The sequence below is a fragment of the Ceratina calcarata genome, unplaced genomic scaffold (assembly GCF_001652005.2).
Source record: "Ceratina calcarata isolate Rehan_Ccalc_2016 unplaced genomic scaffold, ASM165200v1 scaffold119, whole genome shotgun sequence".
Lineage (NCBI taxonomy): Eukaryota > Metazoa > Arthropoda > Insecta > Hymenoptera > Apidae > Ceratina > Ceratina calcarata.
In genome coordinates this window covers 446,751-463,273 of record NW_017132868.1, presented here as the reverse complement: position 1 = coordinate 463,273, position 16,523 = coordinate 446,751, and the positions used below count along the sequence as shown (strand labels likewise).

The window sequence follows — 16,523 nt, the reverse complement described above, 5'->3', positions numbered from 1 at the left end:
GACGCATGACTAATTAATCCTGAGTTACGAAGGCTATTTTCGGTCGATCGCCTTTGGTCTGATCGATTTACCGATGTCTGCAATTACCTTGGCGACGCCGACGACCGCAAACGCGATTTACCGGCTCGAATCTCCAGAAATGTCGAGGAGAGATCAAGGAGACAGTCGGTCGTGCCGCATCGCCACGCTCAGCTTCGGGTCAATTTATCTCGTTAATTGCCATCGTAATCGACCAATCGGAGCATACCATCGCGACGAATCCGCTCTGTCATTGGTTCATCACAGACACGCTTATAACGGTAGACGAACAGGTACCGTAACATTCGATCCGCCGCCGACACGAAATCCGTCGATAGTATGGCGGAGTCGGAGAATCCGGCTGATATTAATCGCTTCCTCTCGCGTTTCTCTTCTGACTCGCGAAAAACGAGTCCGGTCGACGTAACCGACGCGTGTTACACGCGCGTATTCAGCTAACGCGATTACTGCTCGATCCGCAGATACTGCCAGTTTGTTTCGTTCCTTAATTAAGTGTCGTCGCGGGTTAAGCAGCTCGATTTATTCGTTTACAAGCTGATAATTTCATCCGTTTTACGAGCGCGTTACTCGATGTACGAGAATTTACTCTTACAGCTCATTCAGATCATGCGATTTTTTTATCCATCCGATAGTTTTACTGAATCGATAATAACCGAAAGCAGCGTTCACATATTTCTGTATTTGTAGATACTGTGTAAGAAAAGGACTAAAAGTAGAAACACGTGTAAAATAGCTGCGACAACGTGCAAAACATTCCAGGATGTCATAAATCAGGCCTTTCCCTCGAAACTGTGTCTTGGGCCTGAGCTTTTCCAGAATATATGGAGTGGTCACTCTTTTCCAAGTCGTTTAGACGTGTTCTTGCTACAACCTTCTTCGATCTTATTGTTTTACATTTTCGAATCTAGCGTTATCTGATCTTTGTATTTATCTAGTTTTCCGGCTTTCCTTACAATTTATCAATTTCTAATTTTGAAGTATGTTTAAAATATGAAAACGTATGAACGTGCGCTGTTTCCAATTATACTATCGAAATAATATACATAGTATAATATATTTCTGCATTAAGATTTATGAACCGATGTGTATGTAGGGATACATGTGCAACAATCAGAATAACAGAAATCAGAATAATACAAATGTTTATGCATCTTAAAATCCGCGAAGATATTCGATCGCAGAGAGGTCATTACCTTCGGAATTACGCGATGTCTCGCCGTTATCGCTATGATACGAATGCACCTAGAGATATTTAAAAAAGAACATGCGCCACGTTCGATAATTTTCCGCTAAGGAAAGAAACTAAAAACTGTTGGAGTACTCGAGAGTCACGTTCCAAGCTAAATGATAAACGATTTTCCGGAATCACGGCCAATAGTTGATAGATGTGTACGTATATCGTGCCAAGGAGAAGACGGTATCTCGATAGGGCGCCTCGATGCCGATCGCGAGCTCCCCGATAAGGATAGTGTTACAGATGAAAATACCATCGAACAGATCTCACTCGTGATAGCGCAAACCTTTTACCTCGCACTGGAAACAGGAGAATACCGAGAAACATTATCGGCCAACTCTTTATCGAACGTTTCGCAGATAAGGTGATCTTTCTATTGGTTCTTTGAAGCGTATGGTGTATACGTATGTAAGTTTTAACGAGCGAACAATACAGAAGTACCTGGGACCTTTCTATTCACATAACAATGTTGTGTATTATCTCATGTGAAAATTTCAATTAAGCTCAATGCTCTCGTGCTTCACGTCTTATTGTTAGAATCAAATATTTTGCTAAATGTAAACTGAAAGTAACAAAATAAAATACATTGTTTTCTTAATTTATTAAAAAAATCATGTTTCTTGTTTCCCTAGACTCCATGAACAAAAAATTATTTATTCTATACGCCTAACGCAGTGAATTCTGAGCCAATGTAGACATCATTCGTGGAATACGTTATACAATATATGTTAGGCCAATTAGGACAGTTACGCGTACAAGTATCTATTTATCGAACAACAAGTAAATGAAGTTTAATGAAGCTCTTTTTTAAACAATGTTTCTAAACGAAACTTTAAAGCAATCGTTCCGTATAGAGACCGTGGAAACAGGAAGACCTATTCCAAAACAGGAATTACACTAACAGCGACAGTCAGATTTCCCATTTACTCCTGTTTCTTTCCTGTCGCACCCTCGCGGAAAGGAGGCGTCCCTGACAACATAATCTAATTGTAAGCTTCTGCTACGTTTCAAATGTCCCGGATTGATGTCGTGGAGCATTCCCGTATATAAACACGAACGGAAATACACACAGCGAGAGATCCACCGACTGCGTCTTCGGCTCCCATTCAGAGGTGCGTATGGTTAACTTCATTCACAGTTACCCCCACCCCTCTCGACGCTCTCTTACTACCGTATCGTGTACGTAGTTACCAGACCAGATACGACGCCAGGTCGTGGGTTTAAACAACCGCAACCGGCGCGCTTAGATCGCTTCGAAATTAGATGGACATGGTCCGGAGGGTGCCTTCCCTAGATCCGCCCCCGAGTGGTAACACAGACGGAAGTGACTGTGAACGCGGTAAACGCTGATTTCCTTGCGCCGCGTCGAGAGCCAATTTCGATCGGGTCGGGTCCCCCGCCGTTCGTTCAACCTCACCGAAACTGTGCATGACTAATTCTACTACATAAGCATACATTTGTCCAGAACCATTCCCCCGTGACGTCTCGATTAAACGATTTTTCATTATAAACCACTTCCTCCATGATATCGGTCGATCATATCTCTTATGGATCGAATATTATGCAAGGTATAATTTATCGAGTACAGCACTGATCAATAGATGTGGAAAAACGTGGAAGTTTAATGAACGATACATGGTATTGTTTCAAGTACCAAGTACTGCTATATTAAAATTTTTTTAAATCCAATTATCTTTATATAAAATCGATTAAAACAGTATTTTAACTTTTACTCTTAGATAATCATAGCTATGTTCTCTTTCAGATCTTTGTAAAACATCAACGCGGAATGATCAGTATATACTGTAGAAGCGTCTGGTCTTGCGGCGATGAGCGCCACTTCAAACGATCATTAAAGTAAACTGTACGAGCTTTGGAAGTCATAGAACTACAGGTCGTTCCCGGTTTCCTACGGTCACTCGTTACTTTGAACTTTTAAAAATAAGAAAACCCCGCTGCCCGAGGTATAGACTACGTACATAAGTATCTTTGGTTCGCAGCACTCACATCATTTCATGGATTTCTTTTTTTAAAAATGGACTGTACGAACTGTGATTTGTACAATGTTAAATGTAAATATATGCAGTTTGCAAATTATTTTTTAATAAAATTAGGAGATTATGCGTAAAAAAAATAATTGTAATAAATTGTTACAATTTACAATTCCACTATTGAAAAAATAAACGTGTAGTGATGTTTCCCGCGCTACTTATGTAGCGTATAGGGACGGACTAGTTCGTAACCGGAACTAGTTAGAAGAACAAGTGGATAACTCACCGTTAAAGGAACGATCGTTGAGCAAATACGCGAAACGGACGTTTAGTGCCCCGCGAACGACGAATGATGCGCGTGCTAATCGTCAAACTCGATTCGGTTTTCCATTTAAATAGCAAATTTGTAGAGACGCACCACGTAAAGGAGAAATAATCGTTTATATACATATGCATTAAAACCGTGAAGCGCTTTGCGCAACGCTTCTCTTAACGGGTGCTCAAGGCTCTAAGAGATTCGGTTGATTTCTTCACGATTATACAGAACGTATAATGTACAGTATAGAACGTATAATATTATACTAAGAAATGTTCTGCATTTTAAACAATTCGATATTGAACTGCACTTCCAATTAGAAAGTCTAAACTAAACTAAAACCTGGTTTTACGCCATTTTCATGGTTTTAAAACCTCTTCGATGACAAAAACACTCGTTCTTTTTTCTACGAAGCTGACGATTATCGTGTTTTCCACATTAGCATTGCTCACCGAACTCCGACGTCTAGACGCGCGCTTGTCGGATGTGCACTTCATTCAGCCCCCGGATACTATGTATCGCGTACACGCTTGTCTTTCGTAAGCACCGCGAAGGTAAATACCGAACGAACAAAACGACTAAAACATGTCGATCAACGTGGATTCGCTCGTACGGGCTGCACACACCAAGATTCTCGCTGAGGTAACAGACCCTCTCTCTCTATAAAACCATCAATAAAATAGTACATAGCTTCAGAATAATGTCAACGAATTCAATCTAGTGAATTTATGATGACTGACAACAGGAATTCGAAAAACATAAAAGAAAACAATTTTTCTTTCTCATTTTCATCAAGAAGACTAATTAAAAATCCATAAGTAATTCTTATGCGATCACCACGTAAATATACGTAGCGCAGAAAGCTTAATCAAGTGAAATAATAAATTTCGGTTGCTCTGCAAGAGTTGATTTTCCTACGTTAATAACACATATCGTCTTAAAATCATTCGATCATTTTTCAGACGGCCCAATGTGTCCAGGTAAAATAACAATATGTGCAAATAAACACCGAGAGGAGGTACACGGACGAAAAATTGCCTCTTCCTGATTACAAACAAAATTTAAGGAACAGCGTGCACGTGGAGTCGGGGGAACGAATGCATGTGTCGATCGTGGAGCTGTAGGAATGGGACAGGTAATAAATCGTGATCGCGCGAAGAAGCCTTGCCATGCAATCAAGTAACGTCGCGTCTGCAATCTAAAGACTTGCACGTACCCGTGATGCGTCTACGTGGTCGGGAGGACCGCCGAAATTATAGCTATTATCACGATAAGGTGAGAACCAGTCGCTGTTTGCTTAACCCGATCGGAAATCGAGAGAGGTCGAGATGCAGGTTCCCTTATTTCTTTTCCTCCGACGTGAGAAAAAGAGGCAGAAAGAGATGTACACGGCGGCCTGACAAAAGAGGAGAATAAAATCTGGCTGCTCAGCTCAAAAATAGGCGGGGTTTAACGTTTAACCCTTGAGTTAACGGGGCGTGTCTCGGTGAAACGGTAAGACTACGATTTACACTCTCGCGTTTCATGCGCCCGTTTCCTCTATCTTTCATTTATGATCCCCTACTCCGTGCCTTTCCATCGTACGCACGCGAATTTATTGTTTTTTCTGTCAATATTAACGAACTATCATTATCGTATAAAACCCTACACGATGTGCTCGCACGTGCACCCTATTTCTTTCCTTGGTTTAAACATTTTGCTCCCTTTCACCGTGTTAAGAATTATTGAGGCGAACGAAAGAATGGAATTTTGATAGACATTTGTTGCAGAATCTAAGTATGTAGAAATATAGTGACTACGTATTTATGTGGCCATACGCCTGGGTAATTTTGTGGTAGCAGAAAAGTTGTCACGTAATAATATTGCAGAATACATTGCATTCGAATCTTAGAGTTCTGTTGCTGCTAACAAGTAACTTTATATTCAACTTCAAATAAGAATTATTTCTCCTTCTTAACTGAATTTCACTTAACAACGAGATAAAATATGGATAGATCCGTGCGACGATAGGCTAAGTGGACATATAATCCCGAGCAATGCAGGGCCGTTTTGCAACTGGTAAAATGTTATCTTAGAAATGGTTTTGGTTCTGGGTATCGTTTAAAAAATGTCAGCGAATTGTATTTATGAAACAGTAAAGCCATGTGTCCCGACAGTGGAATTTTAAGTTTGACGGCATACAATTACATCAAAGCGTATCGACGTGTCTCGTGCGTACCACGCGTCCACCACGATTTCGCAATAATAACTGACTGAATACTTCGGATACGTTTGAAGCGCTTATAGACTGCTAACGTCATTCTTATCGCGTATGTTAATTCATGATAATTTTGTAATACGGCGACATCGTATGTGGAGTATTGGCGTTAATCAACAAAACGTATCACGTTCATATACGTGAATGAATATTTTGATAAATGATCGTTGAAAATACAGATTACTTCGAGGGAGCTATTCAAAATTTTTACGAAATGATAAAAACGCATATCTAAATTTCTTCCATTCAGTAATCATTACAGAAATCAAGAGCACCTACTCTTCTTTTGCCATACATTTTTTACAATCAAAATACTTCAATGTTTAAATAATAGATCTCTCACTTCGACAATTCACTATGGTGATAAATTAGCTCAATCGGTTCGGACAATAATTTACATTCCAGTATGAAAATGCTAATTAAAGTTTTCAAATGTCTTGAGAACCGTATGTTTTCCAAATTAAATAGAACTATTAGAAATTCCATATTGTTACAATTGAACAAAACTCGAATGATAGTAACGAAAACTAGAGGAAAATTAGGTAATACCTTCTATATATATTGTATCTATTACATAATTAAACGCCGGACTGTAAACGTTGACCTATTTTTATAATTAAGTTCAAAGCATCAATTATCCCACGACACCGGCGGTCTCCAACATGTTCTGTGTGTGAAAAATCTATTATTGTACCAAGTACTTACCAGAACGAGTATCGCAGGAAATTCTGTAGGTACCATTCGTGGATTAATCGTCGCCAAAGAGCACAAACGTTATCCTTCACACAGTTGCTTATGGATGAAAATCTTCCGTGTTAAATCAAACTCTTCTCTCAAGAAATTCTACACTGAGAAATTTCACTACCGATCCACGTTTTATTTATATTTTATTCTCCTTCTAACTCGAACGTTATCGAAGAAAACACGACAGAATGTAAAAAAATAATTAACACGTGAACCTTTTGATACTGATATAGGTTTGGACGTATGTTGTTCCGCTAATACTTTCAAGAGCTTTCAGGGTCGATCAACGTTCACAGTTATCTTTGAAAATCTGAAGTAATTGCACTCTCGAACACGTGCCTGTTCACTTTCGAGATCTAGGTAAACGGACCCTTCGGTAAAATACCGCGTAACGGTATTCTATGTTTCCTATTTTCACTGACAGCTGTGCGACACTGTCTGAAGAATTCCTCCGATAACCGGTAGGAAGATTATCCGAAAGTAATATTCAAGGATAGGTAACACTATGTCTGTCTGGAACACAAAATCTCATTGAAATCTATCTTCGAAAAGTTATTCGCACGTTTTCACTTTCTTCGAAGATTTCAATTGTCCTTTTCTGCGTGTGTATTAGACATGCGGTATTCACAGCTAGGAATGTTTGCACATACCAATGTTGTCCATTTATTTATGCGGTGAACATTCCCGTTGTCCATACACAAAAGTTGTTAATCCACTTTCCAGTCTCTTTGGCGGTTGTTAGGGCGTGCGCGAGCTTACCGAATAACGACGATCAAACAGGCTTCCCGGAACAACTACAACGCCTGTTAGAAACACCGGTCACACGCGCGTGCACCTTGCAGGACGATTCGCGGTAGCACGGGAACACGTTTCTTCAAGAAATGGCTGATATCGTGCCACCGTCACGGAGAGACGTTCGTGATGAGGCGGGCCGAACGAATTTCACGAATAAACGGCGCCCGAAAGCGACTGTCCGGACAAACGGACGGATAATCGTGTCCACAACGACGAAAGGTATAGGGGAAGGGGTAGAAGAGAAGGAGAAACACACGGCGCAAGAAAGTACAGAAAGAATAGGGAGAGGAAGAAAGGAAGGCGAAGGAATTGGTGAATTATCCGTAAGTGCAAATGCGCGACCGTTGGTTACTCGGCTCCGTGGAGGCGCGAGACGCATAATTTGTGCGCATTACTGCCAAGATATATGACGTTCCGAAGATGCTAACGACGAGGACTATACGTTACTTCCTTCCGATCCTGGTACGCCTCAAAACCTGCCCCCCAGCGGTAGTAGAATTCCCGATAAGAAGGTATATATTCCTTTCGGATCTCCTGTAATTTTCGTTTCTCGAGATCGATCGCAATTTGATCTCCGTGCGTGCGAGACAGAGAGAAGCCGGTCGGCTTCTCAGGCAGCGCGTTATCTCGTCGCTGTCGAGCTCGAGCTGATAATAACGATTATTTTATACGTCCAACACGACGACGATTCATTCGGGATATAGCGCGAGGGGATGATCAGACCGGAGCTCCGAAGAGATTACAGATCGAATGTTTGTCATCGATCCGGCGTTGTCACAGATCGATTCAAAGCTCGTTCGGTTTAATTTTGATCCACGCTGAGAAATTCCATGAATCTCCTTGCAAAACCAGTTACGCTCGTTCTTTTTAATCCTTCTAATAAAACGGTTATCGACTCTTAAGTCGCAAAATTTACCAATTGGAATTTCCAGTTTTTGCACTTAATTTTCTGCGACATATTTATTACGCGTATTGCGTGTGTCGCGCATATGAGTTCAGATGATTTTAGACGTGATAGGATAATTCCTCGTTGTTACGTAATGAGCATGGATTTCTCGTTCTGGAAAATTGCGCCAATATCGGAAAAAAGAAATAAACACCTATAGTGATCTTTTCACTTCCTTCTGCAAAATCGCTGCTCATTGATGTTCCAAAGCGACTATCGTTATTCGTCTACGTAATTCCAAAGATCTTTTTGATTCTGCAATTCTTGCAACAACGTAACCCACATCGACACACAATTTATGTGAAACTATTACTGATATCCAGTTCAATATCGTTCATTTGGTACCAAGCAACGAATCAAATTCTCAATTAATTCGACGCAGCACACGATACGCATGTCTCTTCGATAAAATTATGGTGAAATATGAAGTCGCGAATACCTAATTCAATTTTTCTCCGTGAAATGTGAAAATAACAAAAGAATTACATTTATCGAATCGATACAAATCGCGGTACACATACTCTGATAACGGTTTATCTCGTCGCGTGGTCTGATTTGAACCGTACACTTTTACTCCGATTCAACATCAAAGTTTTTGAAACGAGAACCTATGTATGAATCTCGTTCACCGAAAATTCGTTTATCACTAACGACGTCATAGAATTTCACTCGTTCACCTTGAAACCGAACGTTTCAGTTATAACGTTCGTTCTTCACCATCCACCTGTGCGTAGTCCGAACTAACGATGACGATTATTTTCAACCGGAATCACCGTGTTAATTCAAACGATTACAATCCGCGTTTTTGGGACTCTTTGGAAAGTTCCTTCGACACAAACGTACGACGATCGAATACAAAACTCCATAGATTTACAGCACTGAACATTTTCTCAAATGATTCTTTACACGATGTATCACGGGACCAAGTCTTCACGTTGAAATTAGCAGTTCTCTTGTTGATTGTCGCGAGAAGGTTCACTACGTTGGATTATTTCCCAATGATCCTTTGAGGGGTCCGACCACGCGACACGACGAGGGCGCCGGGGATGGTTGGAAACAAATGAAGTGGAGCGGCTGGTATCGTCCCCGGTAAGCCGAGCCCGGCGCTCGCGCGGAAATCAAGAGTAACACTGACTCGATCGTCAAGTCGTGGAGCGATAGGTCGACCGTGTATGTGCGAGTTGGTCCTCCCGCGTGCGAAGCGAGGCAAGTCGCCGCGTGTAGCGTAAAGCCGTTGGTATAAACAGTCGCGGCGTACTCGATATTTTCGATAAATGCGATATCTTTAGATTTCTTCTCGACGAAACAACGAATCTCCTATCGGGAATATTTTCAGATAAGAATTTCAAATTCGTCGACGCGCCTGCTACTTCACCAACGTTGTCGCTTCTGCACTTTTCGGATGAAACAACTATGGTGTTCAAAAAACTCTTGGCAACGATGATAAGCTTCGAACAAATCTTCGAATGAATGTCAACGAATAACAGCAACAATGCTTGTTTTTCTGTGTTCAACTTTCCGGCATAAAGGTTCCTTGATCGTCCATCAGTGATCGAAAGATCGAAATCTCGTTCTTCGGTGCTGATCCGGCTTTGATGGGACTCGAGCGTTGATCTTGAATTGTTTTTGCGTCTGTTCCCGATGGAATTTCGCGCGGACTTAATGAGAAGTTTCGGCGTGGCGTCGCGAAGGTTGGGCATGGCCATACGGAAAATACCGTGAGAGCTGATGATCGCCACGGACTGCTCCTTTGACCGAGAGCAGAAGCGAGGCTGCTCCGGAACGGCGGGACCGTGTGTGCTGGTGCTGCTGTCTGCTGCTTCTCCACCACGGTGCGAGCACCGTACCGTCCGTGGCTCCTCACCACCACGTAGAACCCTAAATCCTGCGTAACGCACGCCCCCACTCTCCCTCCGACGTTTCCCCACCAACACTCTTCTATCCAACATCCCCGTTGCTGAAGATCGAGGCGGCACGCAACCGATTCCTATATTTTAGAAAAGTTCTTCATGTACGCATATCGTTTCATCTGCGTACTGAAACGTTGAAACTTCTTAGCGTGTAATCTTTTTTATAACGTTTGACGTCTAAAATTTATCACAACCGCGATAGTTTGTTAAATTTGCACGACACTGGCACTGACTCAACTTCAGAAATTTGTACCTGCGAAAAGTAATCACTTTTAAACGACTTAATTTATTACCAGTTGAGTTTGTGAAACTCAAAGTTGAACGTGTTCGTCGAGCGAGCGCGAATTTACGACCGCGTTTGCCGTCCATGGTTATTTTATTAGCGAGAAATAGTGTTCGCCGATCGACCGTAACTTGTCCTTTGCACAGAAGCAAAGTTCAACGGGTTCTGTTGGTGATGCACCTGGAATGATGCATAACGCGAGGCACATGCATAAAACATCCCCACTTCTCGGTCCATAACGACGTCAGACCAATCTCCGGCCACGCGAACAGGCTTAAACTACTTATTTCTTCGCAAGCCGCTTATCTCAATCTTGGAACCGATCGCGGAGTTCGATGTACCAGCCACGGAGATACTGGTCGCTCTACACAGAGCGCCGCTCCGCTCTCTCTAAAAATAACTGCAAACCAATTTTTTAATGCAGAATTCCGCGAATTGTAAGACTCTTTTTAATTGCGACGATATACCCTGTCTCGGTTCCTGCGAACATTATTTTCGTTTCGCCAAATCCATTAAACTCTACTGTACGACCGATTTAAATTGGACAGGGCCAGTACATTATTTAAACTACGAAATAAAGTTTTATAAAATCTACTTTTGTTTTGGAGAAAATAGGATTCAGATTTTAGATAAATTTGAAAATAAATGAGAAACTTTATGACAATTACATTTTATAATTACTCCTGCAGCTATTATAGTATTTTGAATTGATAATACAAGGTAAAAGGTGGATATTCTTAAAAGTGTATGAAAAGAGCGGTTTTAAACGAACTTTATGGATATCTGACGAGTCATAGATGTTTAAAGGTAGCTAGTCTTAAGAAGGAAGAGACAGTACAGATAGGGAATGTACAGTAAAGAGTAGCAATATGAGCCATAAAATATGACCAACCTCCGAGGCATTACCATTTATGCACGACGCAATTCATCTTGGCGAACGTTACAGGGTTCTTATCTCATCTTTCGAACCCGTTTAAGACTCGTTTCGGCACCTCTGTTCTCTCGATTGTATCCGCTTCAATTATTCGTGCTCTTGTTTCCGAACGGACGCACATCCACCCTAGAATTTACGCCAACTGTAAATTTCATTGTCTCGCGGCTTCGTTTCGCGAAGAGAAACGCATCGGCCTTCGGAAATCGTGTGAGAGGAAACCGTGTTATCATGCGAACGATTTAACACCGATATAAAAGCGAGAAATGAGACACTTCGGGCTGGTAGGTACGTAAAGTGCTTAACTTACATCGGGGATTAGACTTCGATTAAAGTAGTTCCTTTCGTCCGCTCAGTCTTTGGAGATAAAGCTCTTAAGAACCGATCCGGCTGGATTTATTGCACTAGATTATGATTTTTGTCAAGTTTAACAACCGTCTGCTAGTAACTAGATCATTCTTCTTGCGTAACCGTCTGTGTCTATGCCGACAAGATTTGTCTTAACAGACTATTACCAATATAAATGATAACGTTTACACGAAATTTATGATTCGATTATTTACAAGTAATTTAACATTCGTATGTGGACTTGTTCTATATACATGTCTAACTATTATTACGTAAATACATACCATGAGAAAAGGTTGATTCGCTTTCTTTGTTCATTCATAATTGAATTGCAAATTGTGGCATATAATTAATATCTAAAGTTTCTATACTCTACTAAGCATGAGATATCAGTTTTGTATTACGATTTTCGCTGATTTATCGTGTCGATGATTTTTTGGTGCAAACTTGTCGAAAAGATGAGACGACAAAAATCCTCCCGTGTATACATATGTGTGTTGTATGACAAAGGAAACTGTTTGAAAACCAAATTATGCGTGAGCGACGTCGCTGAAAGACGCGAATAATAATCTGCCACGTATACACGTTCGAAAATAATCTAATGTAGAAAAGATCATCCAACGCTTCTTTACCAAAGCATAATATTTAATGATACAGATAAAATCGTCGATATTGAAGTTAAATATTTAAATGAAGAAAGAAATTTGATTAAATCCAAAATTCTATAACAGATTTATGATAAAAAAAATAAAAGACTCAACTTTTAATTTTGTTATATGACTTTTCATGTCTACACGCTATTATAAGTTACTGGATATCTTATACATATAAACGTTTGTCGTTTAAACGACGTTTACTGTACCGAGGGGCTCGTGCATGCTATGTTCCGTCAAAAATCGATTATGAATTCGAGCCACGAAATCATCGGCACGCTTCGCGCTCCGATCGTTGCAAGCCTTTAATAATCCGATGATTCTACACACAAACGCGATATCAAACTTATATCTCGTACGTGCCGCCGCTGCTAAATATATCAGACGGTAGGTCCGTTTATATTCTCCGAGAGGTATAATTACACCCGCGGTTATTTGAAAGTAATTCTCGTCGATTTTCTTTTAATGGACAAAGGTATACACTCCTGCTATACGAAGATTGATCTATGGAAATAACGAAGAGGTCTTCCATATTAAGATATCGTATCTTTACTCCTTCGGGCAGTTTTTTAAATATAATTTCTATGAAGTGTCTGATTACGTTTATAGAGCAAATTGTCTATCGATAAACTGTAGACTATAGATAAGTGAATTGTATTTATAAATGTTAGATACAACAAACAAGTTCAATTTATAAATAAATCGCTGATACTTTTATATCAGTTTCATCTATTTCTTGTAGTACTTAATTTTTAGTGATCTTCAACTTTATCATAAGACGTAAAGTGCATTCAATTTCAGAATGAAAAACTCTAATAACATATCAACGATCACACAGTATACACACGTGCCTTCAGCGTTTGTTTGTAGGAAAAACAAGTAATTCAAATACTCTGGTAATTAGAGGCACGCCTTTAACGCAGGCATAAATATAAAATAACGTAACCGTAATAAAACGACCGAGCACAAGCAACTTTATTAATTATTGCCAATCACATCGAAGAAATATGCATATCCGATGGCGGTGTAAATGAACGTGTCCGGATCGCAAGGGATTTCGCATTGCGCCTCCTCCTTTTCTCGGAGCCGCAAATTAAAATCGGAGATGATTGACTCAAATAGAAGGTTTCGTTTACATCACGAATATCGATCGCCTCGCAGCGAAAAAGGAACGTATGCAAATATCATAATCCTACTATGCGATTTGAACCGCAGATAAAAACATGCAATTTCTCTACAGCTCGGGTATAAGAATTCTTATTTCAATAATATTAAATATGTAATTGTTTGAGAAAACAGTGAAATTTTAGTAGTTTTATTTATGAACAGTCCTTTTTTTTTGCCCGAAGTTACTTTCTCACCAATGACACTCTACTTTCTCCATCACTATCTACATATTATGCATGTATACTTTGTGCAAGCATGCCGTCTAAACTTTCAGTCTTCTTTCTAAACCCCTCTGGCTATTTCCGTTAATGTTTTATCACTAAACGTCTATACATTAATCAATGTCAATTAAATATTGATTACTACTGCCCAGTTAAAGTTGAAAAATGGACATATCCAATTTATTGACATCGCATCGACGAAACAAAATCATGTAAGGAGAAAAACGAAAGATCACAGAAGTGTTCATACTTCAAATACTGCAGCATCCGAAAACATACCGAGGGCATTCTCAGAAAGTTGCTACGTCAACAAGCTGGTCCGTTGCCACTATCCCGACCAGTAAATCGACTCCTGCAATTCCACAGAGCAGGATGCACTTCTAGTTTATTGCGGGACAACACCGAGTCACGAGACCCTGATCCTCGATGAGACGACGATGATGAGAGACGGGGCTAATTCGCGAAACGGTGTCGAGGGCATACCGGAGGCCCGGGCTCGAAGAAACAGTCACGCCCTGCTCGTTACCCAGGGCTTCTCCCCCTTTCCCTTTTTTCACGATAATATCTCGGCAAATACCGAGGAACGGGAACCCTTTAGCCTCGGCCGGGCTGCCGCCTGCACGCGTAATGCCCTAAAATTAAACGGACCACGGCGCCAGGGGCGAGTCGAACGTCACGAATCACAGGAATCGTACTCCTTCTGACGATCGTTTCGTGTGCAGCGCGGCGCGGTGTATTGACATCTCGCGATGCTAAGATCCGTGATAAGCGTACCGAACTCGTCTTGCACCGTTGCTCAAGCGCGATGCCGAGTATTGACGGGCGTCTCTGCCGGGAACCGTGCAATAGGCGAACTGTAATTCATTTTGTACGACGTTCGAGTACCTCTTCGTTAAAACTATCACTTCGATACAGTTTACTCCGGGTGTACTTTCTTACATCTCATTGGAATTATGATTGATTGACGATATTGGAAACTGCATTTTTCGAGTGTCTTCCTGCTTTGACTATTTTCAGATTGTCGATTGTGTAGCAGATAATGCTGTAAATGAATGGATGTGAACCTTCCTACCAGTACTTTACCTATTGAAAAACGAGTTGATCTTTGTTAATTCTCTGTGCACTTGTGGAGACAGTTCTATTTATCAAATTAAATTGGCATATCGCGAGCGTGCAATCGATAATCTGTTGATTAATTACAAAATTAATAACGTATACGCCTGCACTTCCTCTATTACAAGATATCATCGAAACGTAATCGATTAGATCACAGTAAGGTCATAAAAACTTTGCTTACAACTCTTTCGAATTCTCGGATTTCATTTATAATAACGAACCGTTCAACTGTGCGAACAAATTCTGGTCTTAATGAAACAAATACGAGTGCACAGCAGTTTTTACACTTCATAAACTTTCACTGCATATGTTGTTTAACAGCATAAAACAATACTTTTCGCATCCTTTCGCATACTTGATCCGTCTGTTCTCCATCGGTCTGCTTTACTGCCATAAGCCGATGCGCGACTCGTTTCGCCTGTCGGATTCAATAGTGGAGCATCTAAAACATGTCGGATGAAAATAGATACGGCAATGTAGCCGGGACATTTTGCGCTCTCCTATCCGTCTGTGACGACGAATTCCGTTTTGCCGTTCCGAGTGAAGTACCGTTCGCTATGAAACGTGAATTCCACGTATGTTACGAAATTTTCCAACAAGCGTTTGTTATCTCTCTCTCTCTCTCTCTCTCTCTCTCTCTTTCTTTCTCTCTACCTTTCCCTCTGGGTGTTCCACGACGAACTCAAAATTTTTGTCGCCTCAATCAGATATGTGCATAGTATATGTGTACGGAAATAGATATCCCAATTATCAGAGTTAACTCGCAATGTAAATACTCGTAGTGTGTAAATAAATATTCATAAACCAGTATGTTTATTTTCATATAACGAAATTTTTATGAAAATGATATCTAGCGAGTATAAGGATTTAAATCCTTATTTATATAAAGTATAAAAATAAAGGAAAACGTCGTGTAACCTCGGAGACGATTCTAACTTATGAAAAATTATAATCTCCACAATGCAGAAAACGAGATAGAAATATTCATTTTGAAGAACGATGCTTTAGAGTTCGTCCAAAGTAGTCAATTAAATTATTCCACTAAAATGTCATGCGAAACCTCCTCCGCGTTTATAGGCAGTGCCAATTAGGGCAAACGGTACGGTCGGTCCATTTATCGTAAATTACTACCGTTATCAGTAGAAGCATGCGTAACTCACAGACATGCGCGTATCGGCAAATGCGTGGAAATTTATTTCGATCGGGCAGCTTTCAATTACCGGTTACCTAGTCGTATGCGCGAATGTAATTATTAATTAACCTGCTGATGTATGCTGATTACGGTAAGGTGAATGGTTCGTCAGCAGATTTACACGCACCTTTTGATCGCACCATTTCAACGGCGGTGTCGCGTAGAAAAGCGACGGCTGTTCGTAAACGCCTACTTAATAGTACGTTACCACGGTACCGGTGACAGATTATGAGCTCCGCCACATCCGCTAATGCAGATCTCCCGCTCCCTACGGTGGGATGCCTCGAAACAGCGGCGGCTACCTATCGTTGACCTGCCTGAGAATTTATATTCGAACACCTCTCAGATAGCATCTCCGCCGACACACTTTCATCGCCTCC

General features: G+C 40.7%; 1 protein-coding gene across 2 annotated transcripts in view; it reads right to left on the bottom strand.

Moving 5' to 3' along the window:
- Nucleotides 1–16,290, bottom strand: part of LOC108624843 (uncharacterized) — an 87,819-nt gene extending 71,529 nt beyond the window's left edge. The window contains exon 1 of one of the 2 annotated variants that reach the window (XM_026813474.1): nucleotides 16,213–16,290. The gene's annotated coding sequence lies outside the window, so the exon portion shown is untranslated. Of the gene's footprint in view, nucleotides 1–6,542; nucleotides 9,472–16,212 lie in introns of those variants that run through there. The other variant, XM_026813472.1, reaches the window with a different exon arrangement.
- Nucleotides 16,291–16,523: the final 233 nt, after the last annotated feature.